Below are 22,086 nucleotides of genomic sequence, written 5' to 3'. Positions count from 1 at the left end.
GTCACGCGTCAAGTTGTTGGACACTTATCAGGCCCGATGTGCAAGAGAAGAAACATTAGGGTTTAACTTCACATCGACTACAAGTTCCCTGGAACGCTATCTTGGATCGGGAAAGGATGGCGAAGGATATCGGCTGTTCCCTTTCAAGATACGATTGTCACATTCACCGATAGCCATTTAATAAGTTCGAGTAAAAATAAATTCGGGTAAACCCTGTATCTGTAGGAAGGACAGATTTGAGCCGGCGTCGTCCCGAATTCGAGGTCACACTTTTTTATCGATGCGTCACCTCACTCGGTAACTGTTTAAAAGTTAACCACTTGGTTTAACTAAGTCCAATAGAAAATTATATATACGAATGAATGCTTTTAAAGGCGGATACGTTAACAAAAGCTCACACTGCAACATCTAACTAGGATACTTGACACCGTCTCTAAATCATAAAAGATTTCTTTCGTAGAGTCTCACCAACGACGCTCACCACAACGCCTGATAGCTACTATGTAGGCTCCTTAAAGAAAAAAAAAAGAAAGAAAGCACTCCGTCTTCAGGCCACGAGTGGCCTACCGGGACCATCTGACCGCCGTGTCATCAACAGAGGAGGTTGCGGATAGGAGGGGCGTGGGGTAAGCACACCGCTCTCCCTGGCGTTATGATGGTATTCTTGACCGAAGCCGCTACTACTAGGTCGAGTAGCTCCTCAACTGGCATCACGAGGCTGAGTACACCCCGAAAAATGGCAACAGCACATGACGGCCCGGATGGTCACCCATCTAAGTGCCGACCATGCCCGACAGCGCTTAACTTCGGTGATCTCACGGGAACCGGTGTATCCACTGCGGCAAGACCGTTGCATGTAGGCTTGGCACAATTATGAAAATGCTGGTGTTGATTTGAAGGAAATATAGTCTGCTCATGTCGAATCTCTTCACCCCCTAAACATCCAAGCAGTGCGTTTCAGTCTCAATGACATGACATGTGGATTGATATGTAATAAGAGAAAACTTACCGTATGTATGTACTACAGTCGTACACTCTGAACAACGGTATTCCCCATCTAACACGGATATGCAAATTGAAATCGTGTTCCTAATGATAAGCAATAATAGTCTGACCAGTACAGGCAAAGAACTGAATTAGAAACTTCAGAAAGCACTATAAAAGAAAGACGAACTGTAAATCATAAAAAGGGAGAATGACATACGCTGATCGACTACAAGTGTTACTATAAACGGAAGGAGCTGTTGTTGAAACTCAATTACAAAATTATTTTTCACGATCGCACAGATTTCGTGAAGTTTGGAGGGAGGTTCTACCTTTACGGGAAGTCAGAGTACAGCAGGGAAAATTACTCAGTTCCAAGTGGAGAAACGAAAAAGAAAAGAAGAAAAGGAATCTCTCACTCCTACTGTTATCTGTGGTTTCACGGTCTGCGACCCCTCGTCGGCATCGGAATGAAAGCCAAACCCGAGCACCCACCTTCACTTTCCTTCCCCCCCCCCCCCTTTTTATTTTCCTTGCCCCCTCGCCCGTCCCGCCCTCTCCAGCGACCCTCGTCGACCCCGTATCAAAAGCAGAAATAATTAGTGTAGCAGATAATTAGATGAGTCAGGGTGGGTACGATCTTTTGTTCTTTGCGTAACGACCGCGTCTCAGCTGAAAACAGAACCTCTCTCTCGTTCTGTCTCTCTCTCTCTCTTTCTCTCTCACTCACTCACTCACACACACACACACACACACACACACACACGATGTACGCAAATGAAGCTTGCATGTAAGGAGTGGCGCGTCGTTCCGGCCGCTCCTCCGCAGAGGGTAAATTATTTCCACGCAACGGGGCGCGTCAGGCGCTGTTGGTGGTGACGGCTGCTGGTTGGTCGGTTACTTTCCCCCTGAGGCCTGAATCCCGGCAGTGCCATTATTCCGACGGAGAGGGAGAGCGAGAGAAGAATACCGCACACTGGCCCGGTCTTCCTTCCTCCTCTACTTCCTGATAACTTTACGTCTCTGTAACGATGACTGCTATGGTACATCCGTTTGCATTATCTGTAAACGAATATTAATTACTTCTCATTGCTTAAATGACCTTAATTACATATGAACAAAGGTTCACGGTGCGAGACCACGCCCTCTCTTTCCAAATACTATTTTTAATTTGTTTCAAAATTAGCGAGAAATGTAACTACGCATAAAAAAAGAAGTGTTATCGATTACTGAAGCAATGACACTACATTCTAGTAGCTCACTGAACATTACAACAAAAAGTTTAAAAATTAAGTTCGACATTAATATTTGAGGAGATCTCTTTGGCTTCAAAAACAGTACTTATAACCATGTACATAAAGAATCTTCAAACAGAAAAGTGCTCGCAATAAAATAATATTCGAAAAAGTGTCTCAAAAGCTGAAGGAACAGAACTGAAACGGGAGGAACTCGTAAGACTGATTTTAAATGAGTACCAAAATTTGTGTACCACAATGGACATCGTGAGTGGAAATTTTGCACAATTCAGGTTTCAGATAAGTCTACGTAAACCAAAGAGATGTAAACTAATTATGGCAAAGATGACAGAATGTGTTAAATTACTCGTATTAATGATACCATGAACAGCACCGGTTATAAAGTAAAAGAATTATATATTTAAACATTTTGACATACATCGGAAGAATCAAGATAAATAAAGTTAAACTTGTAATAAAAACTGAGACTCTTTTCATACATTTATAGAAGGGAAAAAACGATGAAGTATACACAAATATAAATCAGGTAAATCGTTTACCGTACTTGAATGGTATAATAATAAATCAGAACGGAACGGCAATAAATAGAATTTTCTTGGCCATACAGACGCTTAGCAATAAAGATATTCTACTAACAATCTTTACCACACAAAGAGAAGGTAAGAATAAACTCGCCATAATAGAGTATTAAAGAATATCTTCAAAAAAACTACAACAAAGGAGCGAATGGGCAAACCCAGAAAACCAATACAACAAAATGAAATCTGTGGAGTGAATTGTAGGAACTATAAATTTTTAATCCGTGTCGGTACTCAAAGGCTGTTGCAAACAAACTTTCTGATTTAGTTGTGTGCACTGTCTCACGGACATTGTGCCTTCACGTTCAAAAGCGATTATACATGTATACCCATGGTATTTTAAACAGTACTCACAATGAAATTGCGACATACCCCAACTCTGGAGACCAATACCAGACTGAAACAACTCCACACACAATCCCAAATCGAACGATCACTCCCCTCTTAAGATCCCGTTGGAATCCAATTGAAAATGACTCAGGGAATGAATCGTTACAATATCCTACATTGGGGTGAAGTAAGTGTAGAATGTATTTCGAGGTCTTAAGTATACGCTTGGAAATTGGTGGATTTCTCACATACTGTGAGGTTGTCTTGTTATAAGCTCCTAAAAGACACACAAATCATCCATATCCCAAAGCAGTCAGTTTCTCCGACAACCTAGTAACACCTCAACTCATTAAGGATAATTTTAAATAATATAAAAAATTAACAATGAACTCTTCTGGTATATTTTACATACCACAAGCAAATACTTATTGGCTTTGCGGCTCAATGTTTGATTGGTGCATTCTCTCGCATTAGTCGTTTTACTCATTGCTGAGTGTCGTGACCTCATTTCCTCATTCATTCTTACGTAGTTGAAACTTCAGACAGATGTCTCCATCAACAGCGATCTTCGGCCTTTCTTAATATGATGTGAAGAGGCAGGCTGGTAATCTTCTTCGCTTGATCCAACCGTCTGTTTGCTGCTCTCTTACTTGATCTTCTGCCCTTAGTTTTTCCCTGCACGATGGTCTTCTTTAAGTTATCCCCTTTCCTTCTCAAGAAGGTATCTTTGGTTGACACGAGAAGATAACCTTGTTGTGATTTTAAGTTCTTCTGTTATTGAAACATTTGTTCTTTTTTGTGTACATGTAGCAGCCTCCGCCAACATCACATTTCGAAGGCATCAATGCGCCTCTTAACACTACCTTTCACAGTCCAGGTCTCGTATCTGTATAAGAATACAGGAAACACCAATGCTTCAACCAAGCGCATCTTCGTTGTCTTGGATATTGCCCGACTCTGCCATTTCTTAGTGAGGTTGACCATTGCGGCTAGGCTAAGAATGATTCGTTGTCTCATCTCTTTATCATACTTCCCTGTGCAACTGATCAGAGAGCCTAGCTATACATAATCTCTCACTATCTCCAGGTTCCTTAAATATCCCGTAAGTTGGTTTAGATCGATGCCTTGGCGATTTATAACCATTGGTTTGGTTTTTGTCATGTTTATCTCTAGGCCAAGGTTTAGACTAATATCTTTCACTCTTGAGAACAGAGCATCAAGTTCTTCCTCACTTCCTGCTATGGGTGTAGTGTCATCTGCGAAGCGCAAATTGTTGATTTTCCTGCTGCCAATTGAAATCCCACCGTCCCAGCCATCCAGAACCTCCCTGATTACACACTCTGCATAGATATTGTAGAGTTGAGGTGACAATCTGCAACCCTGTGTGACGCCATTTGTCACATCGAAAAATTCCGAGTATTCACTATCTACTTTTATGGTTGCGGTATGGCTATTATAAAGATCTTTTAGTAAGGATACCAGGTGTTTTGGAACACCACGCTCGTTGAGCACATGACACAACTTGTCCCACATGGCACAATCAAAGGACTTTTTATAATCTAGGAAGCAGATGTAGGCAGGGACACAGAACGCACAATGTTTTTCAATTACCTGCCTTAATTTCAAGACTGACTCTCGACTACCTTCACCTGACACGAAACCAGCTTGTTCTGCGGAAATCTGAGACCGCAGAAAATGTTTTTGGGCGTTGATTCATTGTATGGGGGAGGATTTTAGTAGCACGTGATATTAATGCTATGATCCTATAGTGTATTACACGCAGAAATTATCAAGTACTACTGTTGAGACAGCATTTTATTTTGTACCACCGTATTTGAGGTAACATGTTTTATAAATAAAATTCGATTAAGGCACTGAGAACCATATGGCTCAAACCCCAGACACGAAATTTTGAGAGTAATACAGGTTAGTGAAAATCAAGTTTATAGACAAATCATCAGTCTCATATACCTGAACTGTTTTTTAAGCGAGTCTCGGCATCTTATGTTTTCTATGAAAAACTAATGTACCCACATTGTTATGAAATGTTAAGTGATATTTAGGACTACATTTCTTAATAACTTTAATTCACAAGCACAAGAGATCATATTAAATCACAACATTTTCGTTTACAGGCTAGTGACAATAACCTCTTTTGACACCAATAACATTTGTAGTAAATGTGAAATGAGAATCATAACATAAAGAGCAGATGCTATATGTAAATGCACTACACACACAGTTTTGGGCCATTCCAACACTTCGTTGTCCTCGTTATCATCATATTTATCATTAAGCTCATTCTGTGGCTAGAGGTTCAGATAAAACTGCGGACACATCTCCAATTATGAAATATTTGTGATACGTAATTGACATAGACACTAAATTATGTTCTCAACCCTTCTAAACTGAGGAGCGCAGGGTAACAAAATCACGCTTTGCGCTTCGGGCTTACATGTAGATGAATATCCGAGAAATCGGTCTGACAGAGTTTTAAATGTTTATATATACGGTGAGGGGTTATAGTTAAGATAATGCTGGTCCAACATAAAATGAACATCTGACAGGAGCATGCATCAATGCCATAATTTCAAAATCGATGACGGTGTGCTTTAGGCCCTTGTTCTCTGCGCCACAATCGACTAACTCCAACTACCTTCCTACTAATCTTTTTATCAACACGTTTCCATTGACAACTTTCTTGTTTTTCTATTAGTTTCATAAATTACTTCTAAACTTTAGCTTAAAAATTCCCTCGCGTTGGCATTACACGTTAACGAAACACCGTACAATAATAACTGAATTAGAAGTTGTTGTTGTGGTCTACAATCCTGAGACTGGTTTGATGCAGCTCTCCATGCTACTCTATCCTGTGCAAGCTTCTTCACCTCCCAGTACCTACTGCAACCGACATCCTTCTGAATCTGCTTAGTGTATTCATCTCTTGGCCCCCTCTACGATTTTTACTCTCCACGCTGCCCTCCAATACTAAATTGGTGATCACTTGATGCCTCAGAACATGTCCTACCAGCCGATCCCTTCTTCTAGTCAAGTTGTGCCACAAACTCCTCTTCACCCCAATTCTATTCAATACCTCCTCATTAGTTATGTGATCTACCCATCTAATCTTCGCATTCTTCTGCAGCACCACATTTCGAAAGCTTCTATTCTCTTCTTGTCTAAACTATTTATCGTCCATGTTTCATTTCCATACATGGCTACGTTCCATACAAATACTTTTCGAAACGACTTCCTGACACTTAAATCTATACTCGATGTTAACAAATTTCTCATCTTCAGAAACGCTTTCCTTGCCATTGCCAGTCTACATTTCATATCCTCTCTACTTCGACCATCATCACTTATTTTGCTCCCCAAATAGCAAAATTCGTTTACTACTTTAAGTGTCTCATTTCCTAATCTAATTCCCTCATCGTAACCCGACTTAATTCGACCACATTAAATTATCCTCGTTTTCCTTTTGTTGATGTTCATCTTATATCCTCCTTTCAAGACACTGTCCATTCCGTTCAACTGCTCTTCCAAGTCCTTTGCTGTCTCTGACAGAATTACAATGTCATCGGCGAACCTCAAAGTTTTTATTCCTTCTCCATGGATTTTTCTTTCGGTTCCTTTACTGCTTGCTCAATATAAAGACTGAATAACATCGGGGAGAGGCTGCAACCCTGTCTCACTCCCTTCCCAATCACTGCTTCCTTTTCATGTCCCTCGACTCTTATAACTGCCATCTGGTTTCTGTACAAATTGTAAATAGCCTTTCGCTCCATGTATTTTACCCCTGCCACCTTCAGAATTTGAAAGAGAGTATTCCAGTCAACATTGTCAAAAGCTTTCTCTAAGTCTACAAAAGCTAAAAACGTCGGTTTGCTTTTCCTTAATTTATTTTCTAAGATAAGTCGTAGGGTCAGTACTGCCTCACGTGTTCCAACATTTCTACGGAATCCAAACTGATCTTTCCCGATGTCGGCTTCTACCAGTTTTTCCCTTCGTCTGTGAAGAATTCGGATTAGTATTTTGCAGCCGTGACTTATTAAACTGATAGTTCGGTAATTTTCACATCTGTCAACACCTGATTTCTTTGGGATTGGAATTATTATATTCTTCTTGAAGTCTGAGGGCATTTCACCTGTCTCAAACATCTTGCTCACCAGATGGTAGAGTTTTGTAAGCCTGGCTCTCCCGAAGCTGTCAGTAGTTCTAATGGAATGTTGTCTACTCCCGAGGCCTTGTTTCGACTCAGATCTTTCAGTGCTCACTCAAACTGTTCACGCAGTATCATATCTCCCATTTCATCTTCATCTACATCCTCTTCCATTTTCATAATATAGTCCTCAAGTACATCGCCCCTGTATAGACCCTCTATTCACTCCTTCCACCTTTCTGCTTTGCTTAGAACTAGGTTTCCATTTGAGCTCTTGATATTCATTAAAGGTAGCGCTACATATCGTGACCACATCGTCGATGCCACCGCAAGGGGCAATGCATATGGGAGGTATAGATCTCTTCCCGTGCTACCGTGTCAAAAGTGTACCATGAATACCATGAGTAGGAACAAAAAGCCGCTATCTGAATCACTTGCAGAGCACAATGACGTACTGATGATAGCGTAGTCGTCGACAGTGTTGGGTTGTAAGACACTGAAGTGCCAAAGAAACTCATATAGGCTTGCGTATTCAAATACCGAGATGAGCAAACAGGCAAAATGCGGCGCTGCGGTCGGCAACACCTATACAAGAAAACAAGGGTAAGGCGCAGTTTTTAGATCAGTTACTGCTGCTACAATGACGGGTCATCACGATTTTAGTGAGTTTGAACGGGGTGTTATAATCGGCACACAAGCGATGGGACACAGCATGCGGCAAAACATCAAATCCCAGATATCGCTGCTGCCGGAAGAAGATCGTGCAAGAATGGGACCAACGACGAGTGGAGCTAACCGTTCAGCGTGACAGAAGTGCAACCATTCCGCAAATTGCTGTAGACTTCAGTGCTAGGTCATCGGAAAGTGTCAGCGTGCGAACCATTCAACGAAAAATCATCGATATGGCCTTTCGGAACCGTATACCCTTGATAACTGCCCGACACCAAGCTTTACAACTTGCCTGGGACCGTCAACACCGACTTTGGACTGTTGATGACTGGAAACATGTTGACGGACGGACGAGTCTCGTTTCAAATTGTATGGAGCTGATGGTTGTGTACGGATACGGAGACAACCTCATGAACGCATGGACCCTTCATGTGAACAGGGGGCTGTTCAAGCTGGTGGAGGCTCTGTAAAGCTGTGTGGCGTGTGGAGTTGGAGTGATACGGAAACCCTCGTACGTCTAGATACGATTCTGACAGGTGACACGTACGTAAGCATCCTGTCTGACCAGCTGAATCCATTCATGTCCACTGTGCATTCCGACGGACTTCGGCAATTCCAGCAGGGCAATGCGACACCCTACACGTCCAGAATTGCTACAGAGTGACTCCAGGAGCACTCTTCCGAGTTTAAACACTTCCGCTGGCCACCAGACTCCACTGAAATGAACATTGTTGAGCGCATCTTGGATGCCTTGCAATGTGCTGCTCAGAAGAGCTGTAGACCCCATCGTACTCTTACGGGTTTATGGACAGCGCTGCAATATTCATGGAGTCAGTTCCTTCCGGCAATACTTCAGACATCAGTTTCATCCACGCCACGTCGGGTTGCGGCACTTCTGCATGCTCGCGGTGGCGATACATGATATTAGGCAGATGTACCAGTTTCTTTGGCTCTTCAGTATAGCAGGCAGAGGAGTTACAGTGTAGCAAATTAATTGGTGATTCAATACTGGACAAAATCCAGCGACCGTGTATACCATACAGTAGCTAAATATAGCTGTCGGAAATAGACGTCATTGTGATCTCTCAATCTTTCTCGGCGCAATTAATCAGTAACGTGTTTCCGTTTGTTCTGCAGAGTTATTTCCACTGTATGCAGAATATTTGGAAGGGCGACAAAGCTGTCTTTTTCAAATTCTGCGAGTTTTATTGTCATGAGTATTCGCTGTCTGTACTTCTACCAGGCTACATTACAGGTTTCATTCCGCTGTTTGTTGCCGAATTAGATTTCCGAAATTCACTACTCCATTTTGTGTTCTTTTGTATTTCATAGCTCGCAGTGATATTCCTTGAAACGTAAATCCTGTTAGCATCTACTAGCTGCTGTGGATGTGAGTCATACTTGCCACATAACATCATTAGGAGTCTTAAAATACGACCAGCTGAGCCGCCACGACTGTATGGCCTTTCTAAAGTGCACAAGAAAGGAAGTCCTCGAAGATCGATGGTTACTAATATGGTCGCATCCGACATACCAACTGCCGAACTAACTGAAGCGAATACTCGGCGAATATATGGGGAAGTGAAAATACCACACTTACAACTCCGCTGACTTTGTACACCGCCTCAGGCAACTGCGGTTCCATGAAATGGATAATACGGTCAGTTTCGATGCAGTCTTTGTCTTTAATAGAGATCCGGTTTCTGAACCCTTGGAACTAATCGCGAAAAAAATGTTTCGCAGAACATTTGAGATGCGTTCTGACAGCCACTTATTTCCTAATCAACGAAAGATGATGTAAAGAAACTGATGGCGTGGGCGTGAGTAGTCCATTATCACCTGTGGTGATGGATCTATTAGACACAGAACACTTTGAAACAAAGACATAGAATCCGTCCAGTTGAAACCAACGTGTTTCTATAGACAAATGGACGACATATTTGTAGTGTGGTCAAATGGAGCGGGAGAGCTTCAGTAGTTTCTGGTACGCTGAAACTCCGTCGACCCTAACATAAAATTCACGATGGAAGTTGAAAAAGATAGCCAACCTACATTTCCGCTGTTATTAAGAGGAGAACGGAGGATCCCTGAGTTACAGTGTATGCAGAAAAAACTACGTACGCTGTCCTCAACCTGCAAGCCTGAAACCATTAACATCAGTCGCAATGTAATTCGATGCTGAAGATTGGCCCATATAGATGAACACTTTCAGTCAAGGACAGCCTCCCAAAGAATTACGACATTTATTAATAGTATTCTGAAGGAATGAGTGCTCAGCTCATGACATTGAATGGGGGAATCAGAATCAGGAACATCTGAAATAGACGGTGACAGTGAGACCGTGGAAGAGAAGTCAAAAATCGCTTATCTACCTTAGGCTAACGATGTACCCGGAAATATCGATGGACTCTTAGGGAAACATGACATCCAGTGTGATTCGCTCCCTTCCACTACGATAAAAAGTATCCTTTGTGATGTTAAAGAAGCTCTAGGTCTCCGAAAACTGACAGTGTATCGCATTCCACACAAATGTGGCACGGCTTACGCGGGATAGACTATCAAAACAGACGTGGCAGGATGCAAGGAACGTCTGCAAAGTACCCGAGCAGAATGACCAACTAAATTAGCTGTAGCCGTGAACTGGCCCAAATATGATCATAAAATGATATACGAGAGACCAATGTAGTGGTGCAAACGCCAAGTTTCAGGGAAAGTGTAATTAAGGAGTCTAACGAACTGAAAACACGTATCAGGAAAAGTAATAAACAGGAATGAGTTTTCAACTTAAATAACGCTTGACGTCTGGCAGTCGCCGGCCATCGCATCTGGCAGGGTTGGAAGTCGCTGAGAGGATATGTTTTTCACGGAATGATAATTGTGAGCTCTGGAAAACAAAAGAGTATCAAAGTGTGTAGTGGTCATCGACAGCCTAACTCAGCTATAAATAGAGGCGTGATACCAACAACAGATCATACTCTGGTTGGAATCCTGACAGCGAGTATAGAATATAGCAGAACACGCAATACCAAAAAAGACGGCTGGGTCGGACGTCGAAATATTACGCAGAAAATGGAAACAACAACTCAGCAGAACACACGGAAGGACACTCTCAATCATACAAGATTCATTTGCGACAGATCCTTCATGAAGAAAGTAATCTTCAACGCTCGAGTCTTCTGAAATAATTCTTGGCGTAGAGACGGAAGATAACTTGAAACTTCCTGGCAGATTAAAACTGTATGCCGCACCGAGACTCGAACTCGGGACCTCTGCCGCTGTAGAGTGAAAATTTCATTCTAGGAAGATAACGTATTAGCATATGTAGTGCTCAATGATGAGGCTACATTTGTCCACAACATAAGAATATGGAAAACCCAGCAGCAACATACCATAATAGAGTACGAGAGAGAGAGAGAGAGAGAGAGCGTGCGTGCGTGCGCCCGCGAGCGCAAGGCTCTCCAAAGGGATATGTTGGCGATCTGGTTTCTCCCACAATTGCGAAAACACCTTTCCAAAGGACGGAGCACAACCACACTCACATCTGAACGTAAGAGTATTTCTTAACAGTGAGCTGGACCATGAATTGCAACCGTTGATTGACCGTAAAGCGTGAATTTATTCTACCTCTACTGTAAGTAGGCTGTTTAGGTTTTTATATTGGTAACGCCGCGTAGCGCTCTATATGAAAATCAGTGGCTGTGCTGTGTGCAGTCTGTGGCTGCTTTGCATTGTTGTAATACTCGCCATTGTAGCGTTGGGCAGCTGGATGTTAACAGCGCGTAGCGTTGCGCAGTTGGAGGTGAGCCGCCAGCAGTGGTGGATGTGGGGGGAAAGGTGGCGGAGTTTTGAGAGTGAATGATCTGGACGTGTGTCCATCAGAGGCAGTAAATTTGTAAGACTGGATGTCATGATATATATATATATAATAACTTTTGAACGCTATTAAGGTAAATACATTGTTTGTTCTTTATCAAAATCTTTCATTTGCTAACTACGCCTATCAGTAGTTAGTCCCTTCAGTAGTTAGAATCTTTTATTTAGCTGGCAGTAGTGGCGCTCGCTATATTGCAGTAGTTCGAGTAACGAAGATTTTTGTGAGGTAAGTGATTCAGGAAAGGTATAGGTTATTGTTAGTCAGGGCCATTCTTTCGTAGGGATTTTTCAAAGTCAGATGGCGTTGCGCTAAAAATATTGTATGTCAGTTTAGTGTTGATCAGAATAGGTAAAGAGCGAAATGTCTGTGTACGTTCAGTTCTGCTCAGCTGTTTGAAAATCAAATAATGTAAGAGGTTTATCAGCACAGTAATTCATTAATTTTTCTAAGGGGACGTTTCACTACATCTACATTCATACTCCGCAAGCCACCCAACGGTGTGTGGCGGAGGGCACTTTACGTGCCACTGTCGTTACCTTCCTTTTCTGTTCCAGTCGCGTATGGTTCGCGGGAAGAACGACCGCCGGAAAGCTTCCGTGCGCGCTCGAATCTCTATAATTTTAGATTCGTGATCTCCTCAGGAGGTATAAGTAGGGGGAATCAATATATTGTCTTGATTCTTGTCGTACTTTTTCGGCGGAGGGCACAAAGAACTTTATTAAAGATAAATTAAAACTTTTACCATAAACGTAACAGCCGCTTGCAAATTCGGATGGCTCTTGTAAAATTAGAAACTTTTCAGTCACACACGTAAGTTAAAATATTTTTGTATGTTGATTAACGTAGAGTATAATCCTGTGAAATCGGATGGTATTAGCTTGCAAATGAAAAAATTCAGACAAATTCAGAACAACCGGAACAAATTCAGACTCTGATGCCGAGTCTGTGGGACTGATTAAGAAAAAGGGAATTCTGTATCAGCTTCTCCTGGCACCTAGCGGTCGGTTATTAGGGTTTTCCGCATCTGGTAGTGTGCAAGAATATCACGTGAACAGTGCCAGGGCTCGATTGTAAGCAGTGCGATTACACTCGAAGTGCAGCTTATGAGATACCAGAGTGTAAGTGAGTAGGTCTAAGCACTCAGTCAGGTAGTACGCAAGGTGATTCATAGCACACTGAGTGATTCAGCTGTTCCTGCCACTGTCGTTTCATGTAAACCTCGATGTTACATGTGGTCCTCAAAAACCACCAGTGAGATTTTCAAATTCTGTCGCTCGCTACGTCCGAACAACTAGTCCTACAGAAAAAATTAACAGGACCTTTCTTGCAGGAAATTTAATATAGTTGTATTGGGATACGTTTCCGCAGGGGACAACGGTGTCAACCCCTTCAAGAGAAATGCACAAAAGTGATCTTCACGTGCACCACCAACCCCGACACTCATCCATCATAAGTCAGGATTTATAGCGTGTTGTTCGTGGCACTCCCTCCTACCACTGTACAAAAATTTTTGGCTACACGAACTATTACCGATATCCGAAAATTTTCGGTCTCTGTTGATTTGTCTATTTGGATAACATTATTAATTTAAACGTTCCCGTTATGGTAAAGAAAGAAAAACGACTTTTGTAAGCACTTCACTAAAACTAATTACGTTGGCAATTCGATTCCAACTGAACTCTTCAAAGATTCCCGTCTAACCTCCTTGCCTAGGGACGCCAGGTGAAAGTTGATGTCGTCAAGCCCTGAATGAAAATTGCGCAACGGATAACTGGGGAGAGGAGCTTGAGAGCGCTACCTACAGAGCGTGCCCTTTATGTACGATACTAGGCAAGGGGCTGGAGGGCTCACACGCTAATGTGTGGGTGCCTGCATTCTATATCTTTTATTTTGAATGAATTCCTTTGACTTCTTTGTTGTTTTTAAGGTATGAAAGATTGATGACAATTGATTACCTATTTATTTTAAACATTATCTCTATACTTTACAGCGATTGCAGCAATTGTTCCAGTTTACAGATATTACAATTTTACAACTTATAGCTCGGGTATATTATATACTAATCTGCACGCACATTTCTACGGGCAAGACGGAATTGCGTTGGCCAAATGTATACCACCAAAGTCTCCCAGTATTTTACATTGGACATCTACTATGTGAGGTGGATAACGGGCAAACTGAGGACCAGATACATTAACACAGGGGGTCAAATTTCCGAAATTTTACGAGAACGTTCAATTCCTTACACAATCCGAAGCTGGAAATAAAAGAATTAGTACAAATATTCAAATAACTCTCTTCCATGCGTGAACATTGAGACAGACGCACTGAGGGCACATATGCTCACTTACCCGTCTTCTGCAACACCCCACTAATATGTCGGGCACCCGGAGATCTTCCTGGGCCCCGGTGGAGGGGATGGTCGAACCACTTGGCCGTGACCAACCTCTCCACCCCAAATCTTGTGACACAGGAACGTCTTTGACTTTTACCTGCCCGTGATGTCTCTCTGATCCCCTACCCAGGAGTGAGGCTGGCATTTGATTTGGCCACGCTTTACGAAAAGGTGTGAGGAGGATTAAGAAAGTTCATGTGCAGATTCAGATTCACGTACAAAAAATGCATAATACACGTCACATATAAATACGTATTATGAAGCCTGACACATTTCTTTCCATCCGTCCACATGGGTTCTGTTGCACCCGCAGCCGGCCGCGTCGTGTAATAAAATTGGCGGCAGAGACGCCTCTGTTTGTATTTCTCGGTGTGAGCGATCAGCGAAACCTGCTGATTATAGAGCGGAAACTACTGTACCCTTTCACTCTTACAAGCACAGTAGTTTCGTAGTCAGAAGGCCTGACGAATACAATGCAGTAGTTGTTTGTTCTATACTGTTAGAAATCACAAAATTTCTGGACAAGATTTACAAAAACGTCAGTTTTACAGTTTGTAAGTGCTCCACTAAGCCGGTGACGTAATAAGGCCACTCAATGAAGACCAAAAATGTCGAGTATCGGGGACAGTTCGTGTAGTCGGAAATTTTTATACAGTTGTAGGAGGGAGTGCCACGAACAAAATAGTGGAAATACTGTCTGGTGATAGACGAGTGTGGGTGTGGAGGCGTGTTTGAAGGACAACTTTCTACGTTGTTCTTGAATACCTCTAGATTTGTGGCGCCAGATGGCTACGCACAGGCCACACACTTTCCGTAATTTATGAGCGGGTTGGTTTGCGGGCGCGGAGCTGACGCCCGGTAGAGTCCCAGTTGCGTCTCATTGGTTTCAAATAAGCTAAATTTAATGACCAAGACATCAACGTGAGTTCACTATCACGCTCCTCAAACCATTGCAGCATGATTGTGGCCTTGTGATACGGACAGCTGTGCTGCTGAAAGATGACGTCGTTGTTGCAGAAGATATCAAATCAAAGGGGTTACAGGTGGTCCCTAATAACGTTCACCTATGAAACTTAGTGGCAGATTAAAACTGTGTGCCAGACCGAGACTCGAACTCAGGACCTTTGCCTTTCTTGGGTGACTGCTCTACCACGAAAGGCAAAGGTTCCGAGTTCGAGTCTCGGTCCGGAACACAGTTTTAATCTGCCAGGAAGTTTCATATCAGCGCACACTCCGCTGCAGAGTGAAAATCTCAATCTGGGAACGTTCACCTAGGTCGCAGCTGGCATGGTGCCTTCGATTACTACCACTGGTCCCGTGGAAGCCCACCGTCCTGCGTCCGTGGCGCGCTGCATGTTTCGAACAGCCGTTCGCCTGGATGACACCATATCTATAAGTAAACACGACCATCGACCTGTTTTAAGAATAAATGGGTTTCATCCGGCCATGTGACACGATTCCACTGATCTGCGGTCAAATGCCGATGATCCCGTTCTCAATGTAATCATGACTAACGACGTTGTTGGGTCAACATGGCAACGCGCAGGGGTCTGCTGCTGCGGACGATCATATTCAGCACTGTGCGCTGACCGGTGCGCCCCGAAACACTCGTGCCTGTGTCAGCACTGTATGCTGCCGTCGTATCTGCCACAGATCGCCACCTATTCTGCTTCAGATGGCGGGCAAGCCTCCGATCCCGGTGTTCTCTGACAATGTATGGACGTGCAACTTCCTGTCACCAACTCGTGATTGCAGTATTCTTCAGCCACCTTCCATTGGTGCTCAAAACAGTATCTCGGAACAGTCGACAAGCATCGTCGTTTCAGAGATGCTCGCTCAGAGGCACTGGGCCACGACAATCTGGCTTTTGTGATATACTGGGCATGTGAAGACAGAAATCCGATATTCGTCAGAAACTGCACGCTATTCGATGATTACATGAGAATGGACAATCCACATCCACTACCAGGTGTTTTGTGATCACAGTGAATGTGGGTGTAACCACAGTTGTAAAATTAGCTCTACCCTACTTCATTATTTTACATGAAGGTTTGTCGTTGCTTTCAGTAACGTCATCACAACACGTACAGATCTCAAACCTTCTGTAGTACCTAAAATGGCAGATGTTCAGGGATCTCGAGACCTATTGTCGTTATCCCGGTTAAATACTCGTAAGTGGCCGCATGTAATGATAATGTAAGCGATGTGCAAATAACAAGTGCACACCAGGGTTGAAATACTCGAGGCTGGCATACAAACATACATTCCAGACACGACGGTCACAGGAGCTTTTAGTTCGAGAGAGGCATACCACACACCAGGAGGCCGGTCCCTTCAGAGGACGAGTCAACCTCGGCCGCCCGTGGAGCAGGCAGCGTGTGCCTGAGTGAAAGGGGGAACGACACCGTGTTCGGCTTAAAAGCAAATTCCGCTACATTGTGTGGGAGCGTCCAACCTACGGATTCTTTACACGTAGCATGCAGTTTCAGAGATTTTCTCAGGGAGACAGCAAACGCCAAACGCCAATACTACAGATTTCTGGATTGGTCTCCTTAAACGAAACGTCATTCTCTCGTTTTAGAAGAGTGATGCTGATTGGCAGACGATATTTCTGACGCCTTGAGCTGAAGGAGTAATGGAAGAGACCGAAAGATATACCCCTTCACATCTGGCATGGAGAGGCGCCGTTCTGTTGTCGCTCTTGGAGTGAGGAACAAGTCTCTCCTCAGTACTTCACTGGGAGAGCACCTCTCTTGACAGCAAATCGAGGTGCGACTCTATATTGAGTCCTTGCGATTAAGTGTTGTTCACTGTGCTGACCGACACACTTATTGTGCGGTGTGAATGGACAGAGTTATAGTTGCCTGCGAGCGAATTTTTGAGTGGCATCGCAGTGCACTGGTTATCTGCCCAGTGTACCACGCCAATAGTTAGACTAGGGGTGAATAAAAGGAGGAGGAGGAGACTAGTGTTTAACATCCTGTCGACAACGAGGTCATTAGAGACGGAGCACAAGTTCGGGTGAGGGAAGGATGGGGAAGGAAATCGGCCATGCCCTTTCAAAGGAACCATCCCGGCATTTGCCTGAAGCGATTTAGGGAAATCACAGAAAACCTAAATCAGGAAGGCTGGAGACGGGATTGAACCGTCGTCGTCCCGAATGCGAGTCCAGTGTGCCAACCACTGCGCCATCTCGCTCGGTAGAGGGGCGAATAGGAATCCTTGAATTCATCAAGGCGTAGGGAGAGTTTGATTGGCGAAGGTCAATCCAGATAGAACGAGAGTTATCTTATTTGTCAGCAGCGAGCGGCACAGACAGCAGTCATCGCAGCTTACGGTATTGTGCGCTACAGCTATTGAAAGTCCCATATTTCTTCCACAACAGTACACTTCACTGCATTTCACACGCGACAGCCTCGACCGTACCTAACAACATTTTAAAGGATAGTTATTCAAGTTGCGTAGGCACGCCTCTCAGCCATCCTGCCAAGTCAATAACAATGTTAAACTTTCTATAGAAATTTCGTTAGCGAATCCTATCCTTGAGAGGTAACTTCAAATTCCGAAAAGAACCAGGATATAACTTGTTCAAATTGTAACTAAAAGTGCCATTGTGATTTCTCAGAATTTTTGAAAAATAAATAATAATTTTCGTTAGTTTCATGTTTTTCTTACACTAACTAGCACTACTCCATTGCCCATGTATCCCACTAGTTACGTAAGAAATTTTGTGAATTTTTGTGTCATTTCCTTATAGCGGACGACTCCAGAAGATATTTACTGCTGAAAGTTTTTCAGGCATTTCTCTTTAGAACGTTAGGAGCGTCTGTCTGACTTCTGTAGTAGTGTGGGGGTGGAAATTTCATCTTGCAGGAGCCACAGGATAAAGGGTATATCTGAGATTAATCAATTGCGCAGAATAACAGAATAGCAGATCAACTCCACGCTCACACTATCTACTCTGAGCTGGAATTCAAAAGTGTCAAAATACTAAAGAAGCGTCACTCTAACAGTGCCTGAACCGCAATCTATTTTCGACTGTTCTCCCCTGCTCCACCGAGGTGCTGCAAAACGCGCTTCCTCCTCTGCTACTCAGAGAGGCTGTCACACGAAAGCTCGAAAGCTACCGTCCAGTCGTACATGCTATAAAAAGGTACAGTTCCTGTCTAGATGGTATTCTTTGATTACCAATCAGTGGCGTTTCCACGTATGAAAAGCATATCCGCAAATCGGTTTGCATACTTGGGACCTAGACACGCGCCTTTGTCTTCTCCATGGCGGAGAAACATTGTCACACAGGGCGGCGTGTGTGACTCAAATAACTTTTAGAAAGACCTTATCAGTAACTAGGCCTGAGCCAGCTCTTTCGGAAGAGCCATCTTTCAGTGTAAACGCTCCAGTGCTTTCTGATGCCAGACAATTCCCCTGACATGTAATGGCCAGCCAGGATAGAACAAATTTTCCGTCTGTACATGCTGTAGGAGACACCCGTGGCATTCATCAGAGGAGAACCTCCTGGAACGCCCGCTAGCTGATAGGCCAGCGGACCACTCACTCTTTACGGTATCTGTCCTCCAGATAGTTAGAAGTGCCTTTCTTCTCACGGGCCATTATTCTCATTGACTCACCAAGAAACACGTCCGTCCACTTAGCAGAGTGGTCAGCGCGTCTGACAGCAATGCAGTGAGCCTGGGTTCGATTCTCGGCCGGGTGGCGGATTTTCTCCGCCCTGGGACTGGGTGTTGTGTTGACCTAATCATCACTTCATCATCGCCAACACACAAGTCCCCAATGTGCGACTTGCAGCTCGGTGGCTGTTCTTTCCCAGGTGGGGACTCCCGTCTATGAATGTCATTCGATCATTTCATTTGATTTCATCCAGAAACACGAACATCTGGCATTTTGCTTGACGCAAAGATGTAAGAAATTTGGGCAGTGAAATGAATTGAAGCTGTCATACGATCACGAAATCACTCCTCAGAATTCATGAATTAATTTTCCATCTGTGAACATCACTTGATTAATTAATTCAATCATCATATTATGAAAGGAAAAAATGAATAAAAATGGGAGGAGATTGCCAAACGCTGGCTGAAACCTCACAAAATGTACGTCACAGGTGCTCTGTCTAAAACAAGCCTTCTGCATTAAGTCATGTTTAACAGATATGTGTTATTTACAACTGTGCTGGTGCGAACATGGATGCTTCACTTTCCAACAGCAAAACGTACGGTGCCCAACTTACATGCGAATATTGCATCAAGGTTACCGAAAGCAAACACAGGTCTTTAATAGTTTCTGCAGCATAGCTAATATAAATACGACAAAACCAAACATTGAAGGACTCAAATATAATGAATCGCTCTCTTACACCATTTTAACAGTAAATAAATACCTTAAATAAAGCATAATATATGTCTACGTGGATGTAACGCGTCTGATAAATGTCTGCTGCCCCGATGAAAACTGTTTACAAGATATTACGTGAGTATCAACTTGAATAACCCAAATCTATATTTTGATTTTAAAAATAGTGCGAAATGCTTCATTTCGAACAGCCTTACTACTTACATATTTCTTATAAGATTGGAAATGAAGTTGATAAGTTTTCCTCAGTATCGTCATATCGTTATTGTCTTCGAGAAGCTAATCCAAATAACACATCTAATGAGAATGAACAGAAAACACTAGCATAAGCAACCATGCAATTTTGAGAAGATAATACTAGGTGTAGCAGGCTGTCAGCTACAAAAATTCGAAAGGAACAGGTTTCCACAAAAGTATTAGTCCTGATAATAAAAGCACTATTCCCTGTACAGGTTTTCAGTGTGGTGAGAAACAGTCTGGAAAGCTTGTTCTTAATGTTTCAGTCGGGAATGTGGTGACAGTTGTTAAGAAAAAATTCGATACGTTGAGCCGTTTCCTCTCGCTCAAATTCAAGCACCCAGCCACAGCCGGTGTCGCCAAACGAATTCTTCGTTTGGGTTCCTCAAACTGAACAAACATACATTTTGATCATCTAATTTAAATTTATTACTTCCGAAAAAGGCATATTTTAACTGGTATTTAGCTTTTACACAAAGGGTAACTTAAGGACCCTCAAATTTCTGTGCCCTACCGCATTTTAGGCCTCCGAAGTGCCTTAGTTTGCTAGCGCGATGACCTGAATGACTAACTTCGGTGCTAAATTACTCGGGAACGGAGTAAAATATCGAAATTTTTTTTCTTAATCTGTTTTGGAACATTGCTCCAGGAAACAGCGACCTAATAGGATTATAATTATTCAGTAAACACAGTCGTGGTCGCGAATAAGTTGTTACATTTCATTTGTAGATTACCGATTTCGATTTAATGCAGAGATTATCATCAGATCTACATTACTTCATTGTGGTAGAAATCCCTGAGCATATGTATATATATATATATATATATATATATATATATATATATATATATATATATATATGACTGGTGAAGTGTATGGACGTTATTCTGAACAGAAATCGACATTGAGGTAACCAGATTGAATGATAAACTACTATTTATTATATCTATCCGACCTGCTGCCCCAATTGCAATTTCTTCCCCAAAACTCCAAATAAACCATAGTTTACGTGATGATATTACTGTCTCTTTACCTTGGCAACATCGACATCTAATCAGCAGCAGGTATTTGACCCAGAAAATATTGTTGAATAAGTGACGGGGGAAGGACATAAACAAGTAACACAGGGGAAGAGAGTCAATTGATATACATGATGCATCTTTGTAGGTACGGATATTCCTATTGGTGACTGAGTATGGTGTACAGAAAAATATTACATCAATATTTAATTTAATTGTAGCCCAATAATAATATCTATAAAGTATAGTATGTGTTATGTTAGTTAGTGCCTGCAAGTACACATGGCAAGACTAAGCCAGTAATACTTATTTTCCACTGAGCAGCAGGTCAGGAGCTGCACTTAGGAGGTGTGCGGGCGACACAGTTAATCTATACTGCAGACGTAGTACATTTAGTGGTGCAGTTTCGACCGTTCAAGAAACATCTGGTGCTAAATTATGTGATGTGTAGCGGTAAGACCGTTTGAAGCAGTGAAAAAAGAATCAACACGCTTATGTGTGTATATATATTAGGGCACCACATATAAAACATCTGCACTGACACCAATGCGACGGAACCTGTACAGAATAGTGTAGCAGCAATCCCCAATGTTGGATTTTTCGTAGACCCACCAGTCTTGTACGAGACTTTGAATTTACAAGAGAAAATCATTAAAGATGAATATAAATTTAGTCCATTCCCTATGGAGTTCTGAATGGTAGAAGGCGCGTGGAACAGCCCTGAGTGAATATGGGGGACATTGTTGATTATGAGAGAAAACGAAATCTGAGTGAGAACGGCGGCATCTGTACCCAAGCCGCATCGGATGGTGGTGTGCAGTCGGCTCACAGAGCAGACTGCACCCGCTCGTAATTTTGGCGGTCGCGGCAGTCGTGTGCATCCTGTCTTGACGCACCAGGGCACCTACTGATATGACGAAGCACATGCGACTCCGAGGTAATAGAGACATCGTCGAGAGCCTCCGACAGTGTGGGCGGGAGAGCGTACCTCAGTTTTAGTGTCGCGATCTCTCCTACTATTCATTAGGAGGTAGGACAGGGACGACTTCTAGGTTCTTAGGTTAGTAATGGCACTCGGACACCCTGCCACGCCATCAATGGCACTGTTTAAACAATACGCCTTGTGGTCATTAAATGGAATGGATGTAAATCTGCAGCCTAAGTCGAATTCTGAAGGAGAGCGTGACCTCACTTGAGGCGCATTCTGCTTCTTC

General features: G+C 42.9%; 1 pseudogene; it reads right to left on the bottom strand.

The window, feature by feature from the left end:
• Positions 1 to 737: 737 nt before the first annotated feature.
• Positions 738 to 855, bottom strand: LOC126427295 (5S ribosomal RNA; annotated as a pseudogene).
• Between the last annotated feature and the right edge of the window lie 21,231 nt (positions 856 to 22,086).

This window comes from Schistocerca serialis, chromosome 1, assembly GCF_023864345.2.
Source record: "Schistocerca serialis cubense isolate TAMUIC-IGC-003099 chromosome 1, iqSchSeri2.2, whole genome shotgun sequence".
NCBI lineage: Eukaryota > Metazoa > Arthropoda > Insecta > Orthoptera > Acrididae > Schistocerca > Schistocerca serialis.
The sequence above is the reverse complement of the archived record's forward strand: the minus strand, read 5'-3'. Positions and strand labels throughout refer to the sequence as shown.